A 13,115-nucleotide genomic window follows, 5' to 3' on the forward strand; every position below is an offset into this window, starting at 1 on the left:
GGCTCTGCAGCCAGGAGCACTGATCTCTCCTGCAGACTGTCAGCATTTCCTTTATAAAGGCTGGTGACAGGCGCTTTCGGTGCGTGTGTGTGCAGGCAGTGAGGGAAACGTGCATCATTACAGGCCCTGCCAGAGCACGGGCAGCGAGTGGGAACAACGCCGATGCTCTGAAAGGAAAACCAGATGCCAAGTGCAAACTGCACCCACATCGCACCTGATATGTCTGCACATCCTGCTGACACCCCTAGCAGAAAATACAGCCCTCGTTACAGATATGGCTCCAGCAGCTCCCAGCGCAGCAAGGAACATCGCCCCGCGGCTCCACAAGGAAGGGCTCTCGCCGCTGCTCACACCTGACACGCGGCGCATCCGCAGCTCTCCGATCATCCGTCATGCTCCCTGGGCAGCTCACCTTTAAACAAGGGCCTGCGGAACTTCATTAGCCGCCCCGAATCCCGGAACACCCAACGAATCCGGCTAAGACAAAGACGGAGTGGTTTCGGGCCTCTTGCCTCGCAGTCCTCATGAATGGCTGCAAGGCCAGCTCTCTAATGAGCAGCTGATGAGCTCAATCACAGACAGATCAATTACAGCCCACAAAGACAAACTGCTATGGATTAAAGTGTTAAGACTAGAGCAGGAGGCGGCGGGGGAGACTTTCGGTGCGTGTGCCCAGACCTCTCCACTCGCTGTACGGCAAGGGCTCACACCAGCCTGCAAGCTGCACCAGCTTTCGGTGCTGGGGAAAGCGCTGCAGCCTTCACTTTAGGATAAAAACAGTGGCAGCCTCACTTCTGTCTTAAACGGACGCCACCRTTAAAGCAGGAGGGCTCCAGAGATGCTGCAAGAGCACCTTGCAAGAGCAAGTTTTTCTCCAAATATTAAACTGCACATTTGCCCTATTCCCCTCTTGTTCTCTTGTTTATCTCTCTTTTTTCTCTCTTTTTTTTTCTTTGTTCTTCCCTCAAAGCTTCTGAGTTCTTAAACTTTACTTCTAAATCTTCTCATCAGAACACAAGGGTTCCTTTTAATCTGAAATCAGGACCAGGATGACTCCCTCGCAGTGCCACTCTGCAAACATAGCAGTCTTGTAAATCCAGCGTGTCAGCTGCTGTTTTAGTGAAGAAAACACTTCAGCTCTTTGCCTTTGAAGGCTGTGAATCCGCAGGCCCTGGCTGAAATTCCACTGTTTGCAGATCTCCCCCTTGGGAAGCCTCCTTGCGGAATTCAGCTTGGGGTGTGCGCTACTCTATGTTTTTCCTCCTGCTTCTGGACCAATATGACTCACTGTTTATCTTAACATCCTTACAGCCTTTGCCTGCTTTAATTGATACTTTGCCAGCAATGTTTTGGAGCGCATGGAGCCTGCACATCCATTACTTCTTACCCACATAAAGGAGACATTTGTATTTAGTACTTGCTCTGTTTGTCCTCGTCCCCATGTTTTAATCCACTTTGCAAGTTCTAAAATGAATAGAGAAGAGGCTTCCACCTTTCCAGGTTGTAAAATTTCTGTTTCTTCCTCTTAAATTATTTGGACTTTGCTGCAGCCACAAACACTTGCTGCTGCCATACAAAGGCTCCCACCTAGGCAAGCTTTGCTAATACCAAGCTTCCCTCTGGCTTACAGGGATTAGACACGCACACTAAGCAATCTGTAGGGCAAGGCTTTGCCTTTACAYGAGACCTAGCACAGTCGGTGCTGCTTGCGGTCCTGGCGCTTTCCCGCATCACTGGGATGTGAATAACACACGGAAGCTCTCTCCTGCACAGGAATCGGGTAAGCAGCACGGCAGAGCACGATCCACGCGACGTATCAGAAGGATTTCCACACGCGGGACCAAGCGCCACGGTCCCTGCTTAGGTAAAACTCCCACTGATCCCCACAGCAACATTCTTTGAGTAAGCCCRGGCATAAACCCGGCTCCAAGCCGCAGCGGCTACTGCTGGTTAACAGACCTCGCAGGGATTCACTGATCCACAGGAGCAGGGAGCGTCCTAACCCCGGAGGATTTCCACCTCTTTAGTATGCAGCYACCAGGGCGATGAACTGGGTAGCTGGGACACGGATTACTCTTTTGCACCCCACACACATCCTCTGAAGCAGACTGTGATCGCCTCTCTCCTGCCAGGAGCCAAAYTCCCCTTTCTTTGGGGCGAGTGCGCTGGCCTCTTAGTAAAGCCCGTGAGGAGTCACACCAGTGCACGAGGGAACAGATTCTGGCAGCAGCTGGTTTTCATCCTCACCTCGAGGACTGTGTCCTTGCAGATGCTTGAGATAATTCAGATTTAAGCTCCCAAGTTAGCTAAGAAACATCAACCAGAAGCAATTTGCTCCAATCCACAAAGCAAACCAAAGAAATGGAAGATAATTCATAGTGCTGTGGTACAAAAAGACCYCATATATCAGGATTGGCAGCCACTCTGCTAGCTCCTGCATGAAGACAGGTTGCCTACCCAGAGAATTTCTGGTAGGCGTTTGTCCGTGTCTTAAAAAGCCATTTACCATTCGCTAGTTGCAAAAATGGGCAGTTTATGGTTCTTAACCTAAGCTTAGTTACGGTCCTGCTGATGCKTTTAACTTTTCTAAAAGAACATCATTTCAGATATACAATTTCTTCTTCTACATCCTTTATCCATTCGACACAAGCAAAAATATAAATAAACCCAGGAGTACGTTTGCTTTGTCAATAAATGATGCAGGCCTAACTGGGTGCGCATGTGCAATCTCTAAAGAGCTACTGGTACATGAAACAGCCAGATGCATGAACACAGTTGTGAAGACTGGGGAATTTGGGGAAAAAAAAAGGGGGCGGCGGGAAGCCCACATGAGACTATTTCTTTTTAATCAACATCTCTCTTGCAGCCTGTTTTCTCTGACAGACTGCAGCAGCACGAGCTGCAAGCTGTGCTCTTCTGTGGCCTCTAAACTCATTCAGGTTTCCTCTAAGATGGGAAACGTGTGGCTTCCTGCCACAGACTGAAACTGCAAATGCTGCTGCTAGCGAGAACAATGAAAAAAGGGAAGCAGTTACTCAAACAGTAACCAAAGACGGGTGTTGATTACACCATAAAATATAGAATACAGAAGTATATGCGTGCTACGCTGTGTGGGAGCCTGCTCAGTGAGCACCTGAAGGTATCCTGTGGATTATGAGTTATGCCTTAAAGGATTTGCAGAAATACTGCCTGGAAAGCATCTCCTCCACACTGCACATCATTTGAGTCAGCTCATAGTGAAATAAATTAAAAATATACACACCCACAGACCTGTATGATCAATGAATCACTTTTTTTAATCAAGGGCACCCTGGGGTCATGCCGAGTGCTTCCATCGGACTTTTAGAAAGTCAACTATTAAAACCTCAGCTAGCCACAGCGAGTACTTTCCTACATAAGGACAGCCAAGGTTTGGTATGGGAAGCAACAGAAAAGCAGCCCTCAGAGGATGGAAGGGCTTGTGGTGACAGGTGGGGAGGAAGATGAAGGTACCTGCACTCTGCAGGAACACACGGACRTCTCCTCAAAGCCAGATTCGGTAGGAGGCACGGGTCTGCCATTGACCACCAAGCCAAAGAATCTGAGGGGCTGGGTCTTTTAAAAACAAAACAAAAGAAAACACAAACAAACAGACAAAAAACCCTATATGCTACAGCACAATTACAAGAAAACAGAACAAAAACAAACAAAAAAAGCAGGAATTTAACCGCGTGGCCGGCCACACTGACAAGCCAGAAATGGCCCCTAGCGCTCTGCGATGACTCAAATAGTCGGTGGCTGTTAAATCCTCTCATCCCGCTGGGCACATCCTATGTATTAGTAGAGGTCAGGTTGATCCCAGTCTCATTCTTGTGGCTACAGGCTCTGACACTCTGCTAGGATTTATTCATCCATAGGCGAGAAGGAAGAACAAACGAAAAGTGCATCCAAGATTTGGAAAAAGACCGCATGGCTTCTCAGCAACACACAGGGTGATTTAGAGAGATTTCCTACCCGAGCATATACCCACAAAGCTGTATTGCAGCCAGGTCACAACTGCTAACTGCCTTTCCCAACATCCTCTCAACTCCCAACTGCCTCTTGCCAACATCATCTGCACAGAACTGCTACAGCCCTCCTGGTTGCTGCACTCGGCCGCTCCGGGAATGAGGATGAAGAGACGGGGCCGCCTACAAGGGGATTCACAGAACAGCCTAAGGGGGAAAGCAATTTGCAAGGGAGGGTGCGTTCAGTTTGAGCCTTGCCTGAATCCATCAAATATTCATCCCTGTTTGTTCCTGGTGATGCCAACAGAWGAGGTCAAAGTGACCCCTCTCCAAACTACTGGAGGAAACTGAGCTCCAAGCCGTGTTCCCAACGGCTTCGGCGCTGCATTGCAGTGGGCATGACCCCATTGCAAAAGACAGGAGCAGCTCTACCCTTAACATCATGCTGGTCTTTAGCAGGTTTTATCCACTAAGCCAGTGAAGCTACATCAGAAGACTTCAGTCTAACAGGATAGCAACTGCTCCAGCAGCTACTAGTTTGAAGCCTTCCCTCCTGGCAGAGGATACATGGAACAGATACGATTTCAGATACACWGCCACTCCATCAAGGCCCCAAGATTATAAAGTCATACCTCTTCTATTAAGTATTTCAGAGCGCGCTGCTTCTTGATAGGGTTTTTAGGATAGGGTTTGGCTGTTCCCAAGGAAAAAAGGGATTACTACCTATACAGGATTCCTCACAGAAGCAACCTGCCCACCTGGAATTTACTCTTCTGTGTTTAGCAACAGTGAAATTTCAGCGCAAGGAGCTCATACTTGTAGCTCTCCTGTTGCTCAGAGTACAAGCATTAATCATTGCATTTGTTATGTGGAATTAAAGCGTGCTTAGCATTAGACAGCTTCCCATTAAAAAACATTACTTTGCAGTTAGCTCTTCTAATAACCTTTCCCGTGAAAGGCTCACAGACACCCCCTTTGCATGCGAGATCACTTGAGAAGGTTGCAAAGACCTTTTTGTTTCCCCTCCTTCCTCCCCTTGGCCCTTYTGCAGCACATTGCAAACGTGCCTCAGACGCCCCATAGGCCGAGCTCAGCACCGGGGACAGCGCGGCCACCGCGGGCCACCGCCGAGGAGAGCCGAGACCCAAGCGAGACCCGTGCTCACGACGGCGACGTGCAGCGCGCTGCAACACCCGGCCCGGCCTGCAAATCCACACTGGTGGGTAGCTTAGGCTGTTCAATAGCTCGTGTTTGAGCACAGGTAAGAGTAATGAATAACGACATTCAACATTTTTTTAAATGAAATCTTAAAAATGCCTCATTACAGCCCCTGCCTGAGCAGGGAGGTTGGACTCGAYGGTCTCCAGAGGTCCCCTCCAACCTCAACCGTTCTGGTATTCTGGGATCTGCCCGGCTTGAATGGGACAGCTCCACTGCCTCTTCTTCAAACTGCGTGGGAAACCAGAGTTAGGTGAGTTTTCCCACCTGGGCCTAGATCAAGCTAAACACAGATGAAAGTACGCGGACATCTGTAACTCCAAATCTTATTTCTACACTCGTGAACTCAGCAACATTCGTATAAATAKAAAAGCTGGCGGCAGAAGAGGAAGGTGTGTTAAACCTTCTTGGTGGACCTGGTCTTACACAGAACATTCTAATGTTACACAGAATATTCTATATGGTAGTTCTTTAAGAAAGCATGAAGCCTGCCACATATTGAAAGCATTAAAAAAAAATCAACATGCCACTGGAGTATTTGCAACTTCATGGAGGGCCTGGGGGTAAAATCTTTTGTTCCAGCTTCAAGGAAACAGATGCCAAGTTTCCTCCACTCCACCAAGCGCAGCCAATCTATTCCAAATGGTACCAAGTAGGGTCCACAGTTCCTAAACTGAATTTAGGTTCTGCAATGGCTCCATTTCCTTTCATACATGCACGGGAAATAAAAACCATAGTTATTGTTTGCATTCCTTAGCAGTCATGAGGCAGCTTATTAAACATTGAATMAAGGGGAGGAGTAGGGAGGTATCATTCATCAGGAATTGAAAGCAAAAACATGCTAGAACTCAGGATATTTATGATCTCCTCCCTCAGTTTCTCTAAAAACAAACCAAAACAGACACTAACTTTCGGAGTTAATGAAAGATGGGCAAAAGGATTTTACTTTTAAGCCTGCAATGAGCACAGGTAACACTCCCCGTATCGCTACTAAGATACATGCTATCAAAATTGCTGGCTTTGCCTAAGGAGCGGGGATGGGCTTCACCTGCAGCACCAGCCGGGCCACCGACTCCTCTCAAAGAGACACTATTGGGAATACCATTCAGGGCGAAGTTCAGACTTGGGTTTCACCCATTTTCATGTAAGCCAAGCCAACACTCCCTCCCTTCAGTGCATGCTGAACCGACACGTTCAGCTGTTCTCTGTGTGCACTTCATTCTTATCCTTTACAAGCCCCAGAGTGAAAACAGCCTTTACATTACCTAGCAGTCAAATCCTCACGGGCTGTCTTTCATCTCCCATAACAACAACAGCAGAGCAATGAAAGGCTGAATAAAGTAAGATGGATTCAGTACTCTATTTTCTTGGTCTTTTGCAGCACAGAAAAGGAGACGACGCTGGGCTGTTAAACCCTGGCAGCCCATCAAGGGCTGAAGGAGACCTTTGTCTGCACCAACATTGCTTTGCTGGTCGCAAGGACTCACAGCTCGGGGCAGTCACTTTGGGAGTCCCTGGGTTTCCCTTTGCTCCTGTTACGGGCCCTCACACTCTCATTTGCTCCAGAGAGCTGACAGGGCAGGGGGTGACAGAGCCCTGGCACAGGCTGCCCAGGGAGGCTGTGGAGTCTCCTTCCCGCCTGGAGATCTTCCAGACCYGCCTGGATGCCGCCCTRTGCCCCGTGCTCTGGGTGTCCCTGCTGGGGCAGGGGGGCTGGACTAGATGATCTCTAGAGGCCCCTTCCAACCTCAACCAGTCTGGGATTCTGTGATAATCACAGCAATTCTTGTTCCTCATAGCAATTCTTGTTCCTCGCCCAGCTAGCTCGAGATCTCATTCTTGATGTTTAAGCTAGTGACAAACTCCTTCCTCAAATACTTCTTTGTGAATAGCCATTGGAAAACAAAATATTTATTTATTCAAGTAAAACTCCAYTTTCAGTTTCTGAGATATTTCTTCCAAAACTGCAGGCATTGCCTCAACATCCCTGTGCCTTGAAAGTCCTGAAAACTGCTGTGTCACTAAGAGCAGCGACTCCTCAGTCTCAAGGCACAAGACAGAGAGTCTGGAACCAGTGACGCACCCAGTGCCACAGGACAAAAGAAAACAGAAACCATGACATATTGCAAGGCCAAGGCAACTTCTGACTTTCCCAACAGCATATTCCAGAACTCCATCATGCTTAATGTTATACTGTGGTTAGGAGCATCTGTTCATTTTAAATCAGATTATAAAAGGCACATGTATTAAAAGGGCAAATAGCTGAGTACAGCAGAGATTAAAGAGGTTACCTCGGAAACATTCTGATATTTGAAAAGCAGTCTCTGAAGAACGATGACATGTCAGAATCCAAACGCTTCCCTGAGAAGTGTCTGCTTAAATACTCTGTTGAGAGATTTGCTCTTGGTCAACTCGCGCTTGCTTAACAGCGAGCCCAGCCATCAGGTGCTTCCCTGCAGGAAACAGCCACCCCTTCCGTGGTGTTCACCCCTCCACAAGGTACCTCTGGCTCTCACACGACGAAAGTGCAGACCTATGATTTATGATGACCCTGGATAAACACTTCTAAAGGGCCCAGTGTCACTGGTCCCCAGAAACTATCTATAGCTCGCACTAAACACAGAAACTCACACATCCAAGGTCAGGTTGGCCTGAGCTGCAAGGCTCGGTGGGCAGAGCGGTGCTCAAGCGAACATTAAAACACTGAAATGTCATCCTCTCCACGCAGCAGCCCAGGCAACTGTTTGCTTTGGGATTCAGTCCCTAGGAATGCAGGAAGGAGCTTTGGGGCTTGGATTCCTCAAGGTTAATAATCAAGCTTTTCTCGTCTTGCATGTACACAACGCACAGGCTCAGAGTTCCTACTGGCTGGTAGCAAACATGTCTCTCTCAGGCCAAAGTTCTCCTCAGAAAGAAACAGGGAAAAAAAAAGGCAGAATAGTTAAATACAAACTACACTAGGTTAAACAAGTCAATTCAAGCTTTCAGGCAGGTACTCTGTTGTGCCTTTGCAGCAGAGAGTCACTAGGCAGAGTGAAATTTCTATACCATTCAAATTAAACTAGAACTTAAACTGACTTTCACTTAGGTAGTCTGATGCAGTGCCACAGTGAAAGCATATGATTACTAAATTCCAGGCTAAACACAAACYAAGGGTTTTATCTCACAGCTTCTTATTTGAACAGGAAGAAATATTAAGTATTTGTCCTCACAGTACTTCCCATTAAAAAAAATTTAAAAAAGGAGAACAGCAAATAAAGAAATAATCAAGCATTTCTGGCAAGTAGCAATGACTACTAATGGCAAGACATTTTTCAAAATGAAGTAACTTTCTACTACGGTCTACTACGGTCTACGAGACCATAACATTTATTTTCCTTCTATTAGGAGCATGAACGTACCTAAGCAATGATCTCCTGTGTCCTCGTTTCTCTAATGTGCCAATGTCAACATAACCATTGTTATTATATATTGTTTGTATTGACAAATCTCTTTGTTTAAATCAGAAGCACACCAGGATTTGGCATTTCTCTAAGAACATGARTTCCTCAGTTTCAGTGATCACCTCTGTTCCTCTGCATAATCTCAGCTTCTAACACAGCTTCCTGGAGAGGCAGAGGGAGGAGGTATCTACGGCAGGTTCCAGAGACAACTATCTCCAAATACAGGTCGACGTAATCAGACAAACTCAAATAAATTCTTGGTATAGCAACCCAGTCTCGGCTCAACACATTCTGCTTTTGCCCTATCAATCCACCTACTCTGCAACCTGACAGAGGACATTCTGGATGGTGACAGGTCTTTACATGCCTCACTGTTCTTCAGCTGGTGCATGCTCCATGCCCAAACATCCTTCTGCCAYGCACCTTGGGGATCTGCTGGACCATCAACCTTCCAGCTTTTTCCAATAATAGTAACGATGCATGTTTCTTAACTACCACTGTTGGACCTCTAATTATGATTCTCATGGTCTGTGGTTCACTTTTGATGTTATGCTCCCCTCCTTTTCTGCTTGCGGATAGGACAGCACAAGGGAATGGGAAAACAACTTGACAAGACACGCAGAAAAGTCAGGATGCTGCGATGAACTCCTCTCTCCCATCCACCGAGACACCACAGTCCCTTCACCAAGGATGTTTGCCTCACAAGGAGTATCTGAAGTTACCTTGGGGATGTTCTGCAGCCAAGAAGTGCAGCAGTAAGATGATGCACAAACGAAACACTGGCTCGCCATTAGCATGTGGTCCAAACTCCCTCAAAATTTAAAGGTTCCTCCCTGGAGGTGCTGCTATGAATGGGTAATAGCATGAAATATGGCCATAAATGTATAATTTATAAACCTAGCAGCTAGAAAATTACTCAACTGGACTGAAATGCTGAGGATTTTAACAGTAGCCTGCCCACATTAACAGATGGAAATAGCAGCAATAGCTCAGAACGAAGCACAGACACAGTCACACATTCAGTCGGTGCTGACAACGTTGCACAGGTCCCAGCTTCTGGAGAAAACTCAACCGCTGTGAAGCAGTGGGCAGCTCCAGAGCTAYGGAGGGCACCGCTTCTGGTTCCTCAGGATGCAACTTGGCTTCATGTTTCTCTCTTCACGGAGGCCACAGCCCTCGGTTCAGACCGCAAGCAGCCTCACCAAACCAGTATCCCCATTCCTAAATCCTTCCAGACAGTTTTACACAGACAGACAACCCAAAAGGGGTACTGTACTTTACTGTACTACTCTACTGTAACTACTGTACTACTGTACTACTCTACTGTAACCATAAATGAAAACTTAGTAGTCAACTCAGATGGGAGAAAGAAGTACAATGGGAGTAGCAAGGCAGAGAAGTGAATGAGAGAATGAGGTGTCAAAAACAACAGGTAAGAAAAGTAGAGGAAAGGCTTGAGGAAGGGTGGAATAACTAGGGGGAGGAAGATTAAAGACAAGATTGGAAAGCTGCTTAAATAAGGAGCAAAGTCTTACTACTCTTACCTATTACCTGYTACAGCAAACGCTCAGAAAATCACATAGATTTTCATTCCTTTCCCAATTAAGGGAGTGCAATTCCTTTCCCAAGTAAGGGCACACACCAGCCTGAGCTAACAGATAGCAACTAAAGAGCACAACCACAAAAACACTCGGTGGTCTCCAGCGATCCACCGTCAAAGTCCTCAGAAGATGGACTGTATGAAACAATTTTGGACCCCAGTCAGGTTGTTCACCTCCTCTCATCAGCTCCCCAGAATCACACCCTGGAGGCAGAAAAGAGGCTAAATCCCTGCACTGGAACAAACCATGCAAGGTCTGAGCTGCAGCAAGGCTTCCTCCCTTCGCTTTTCCAACTGGCTCATCACATGAGGGGTCAGCAGCCAACAGGACCGCAACCAAAGACACGACAGACACAGACTCTGAATGACACAGAGCAAGGCCAAAATGCAGGAACCAGAGCCCCTGGAGAGGAGTATTGGTAAGGGGCTGCAAACTGCACCGATTGTGGCATTTTTACACTGCAAACAGAYGTCTGCTGCTGCCAATCAGTTAGCAGCAGCATCTCTCCTTGCAGCCATTCCCATTTTCCAGCTCCTACTGATTTTCAAACTGGGAGCCCTCCCTGACAAAGAGACGTGATACCATCAGTTGGGAACAGCTCCTTGCTGCAGCCCAGARCACAGATCTGAAAAGCTTGATCCGATCTTTTCATAGCTCAACAGGAACTTTGCTTTGGATTATGCTTAGCCTCCTGTTTGCGAAAGACAAGTTGAAAAGTTCCTTGCCTACCAAATCTACCAAAACATTATTGTTTTTCAATAGCACCCAAAATTTCTGAGGGCTTAAACACAGCTATGCCAACTCGTGTCTACAGACCTCCCAGCCACTGGATTTTGCTGTTCTCCAAACTTCAAAAAAAAAAAACCCATGCTCACTCCTTGTAAGAAGAGTCTTGATTTCAGGTGCTCCAATAAGCGCCTACGATGAAGGGCCGGTGATACRCTGATTTTCCCCACGCACTCTCTGTCCATGGCCCCGGGGAGGCTGCATCTGTGCAGAGCTGTGGGCAGGCTGCTGGGTCCCCTGGGACAACAGCCTGTGCAGTCAGGGTTCAACCCCGCAGGYTCAGAGTCTGGCTCTGCCTTCTTGTTCCCAAGACACATCCATGACGTTCTGGGAAAACACCCCTATGGCCGGACTCGCAAAGGGATTTTGAGAAATCCCGTTTTACAGTCATTCTCTTGAGCTTTCTTAGCTGGATTTTAGGGTCTCATCCAAGGAATACCGAGACGAGCRGCTGCCATGGATTTTGGCTCATGCCTATGGCTAAGAGTGCAAAGCCTAAATAAAACAGCACTGTGAAAGCTGCTCAGCTGCTGATGATCTTCATGAAAGGCCAAGAGGGATGTTACTAGCAGTAAGTGGAAGGGCTGGCCTGACTGGGCAAGTGATGCACAAAACTCCCTTCAAAGTCCTACCGGCAACGAGACTATGGGGCCCATGTCACGCTGAATAAATTGCTATATTGTCCCTCTACACTATTAGTTTTATTGATGCTTTTGTTAGAGAGGATTTTTTTTAATTAAAAACAAAAAGCAAGTCTCTTGGGGGCTCTATTTTCCTTTCCTCGTCTAACTTCAACACAAACACAGTAGAAAAATTACAGCCGCAGTACAAATAAAAATAGCTGAAGAACTCGCAGCTGCTGTTAATTTCCAAAGTATTCTCTGTTGCCYGCTCAACGACGGAACAATACGCTCCAGTTTCAGCTCTGGCACGGCCCAGTACAAGCAGGAGGCAGATATTCCAGTTAGTGCTAATGCCAGAGGCGAGTCAACTCTTAGAGCAGGCAGATAAAGGGCAGGAGGACACGCTGTGGGCCACTGAGCATCCACACAAAATGCTCCTTCCTGCCCTTGCTTTCTCATTSTAAATTATTAGTCAACGCACCCGGCTGATTTAAATCAGGCTCACAGACTTACTAACAAGTATAGCAGGAAAGAATGCGCTTAATAAAAATTCACAAAGTGGAAAACCGTTTCTACAGCCGAAGAGCTAATTTTTCTTTCTATTTTAAGTACCGAGCGCTTCTGGTGTGGAATGTAATGCACAGGGAAGTTGCCGTTCTCCCTGCATAAAGTCTTCCCTAGTTTCACACAGAACAAAGTACTAAAGTACTAGCGCTTCCCAGGCAGCAAAAATAAGACAACACACGTCTCTGCTAAGCTTCAGAAATACCATTTAAAAGCACATCTAAGCACTAAAAGCATTTTTGAAGCTGTGAAAGCAGATGCAGAACTGCTTCTTTAGTSACCTCAGCTGCAGTACTGCTGCCAGTCAGTACCTACAGGCACACTGGCCTGCAAACCTGCAGGCCCAGAAATGCTGCAGACATCAGGGAACTGGGACTGTAGGTGGGAACGCAGAGCCCCTCGTCCAGCTTTCTGCTGGGCTACATTCGCACTGCTAACGGGTGTAAAGGCAGGGCTAGCGGCTGCAGAGGCCAGGCTTTGAGCAGGTAATATTTAATAACAACAACAACAAGTCCTCATCTGCTAAGGGCAAGCACTGGCACAGTGATATTTGAAGCAGGATGGTTAAGTGCGATGGTTTTAAAGAGAAGACCATGGGTCGATGCTCTGCAGTGCCTGGGACAGCCCGGCTGCCTCCCCACCATGTTCCTGGGGTTCTCCTTGCTGACCTTGAAATCCCCAAACTTCCCCACCTGGGAAGATTTCTCCTCATGTGCTGGGAAACCCCAGTGCTGAGTATGAAAAGAAGGGGGAAAGAAAGACAGAAGTAAAATAGTTTTGAAGCAAATACTCCCAAGTTTCCATTATAATTCTTTTTCCTCCCCTTCAGTGATTTAGTCTCCTGCTTTCCATAAAGACATAAAAGACTCCTAATAAATCAAAAAAAAAAAAAAA

At 47.0% G+C, this 13,115-nt stretch overlaps 1 protein-coding gene across 1 annotated transcript in view; it reads right to left on the minus strand.

The window, feature by feature from the left end:
- Positions 1 to 13,115, minus strand: part of VOPP1 (VOPP1, WBP1/VOPP1 family member) — a 56,782-nt gene that overhangs the window by 21,267 nt on the left and 22,400 nt on the right. The gene's annotated exons all lie outside the window — the stretch shown is intronic.

Source organism: Nothoprocta perdicaria, unplaced genomic scaffold, assembly GCF_003342845.1.
Source record: "Nothoprocta perdicaria isolate Ctin4 unplaced genomic scaffold, notPer1 scaffold_457, whole genome shotgun sequence".
In the NCBI taxonomy this organism is placed as follows: Eukaryota; Metazoa; Chordata; class Aves; order Tinamiformes; family Tinamidae; genus Nothoprocta; species Nothoprocta perdicaria.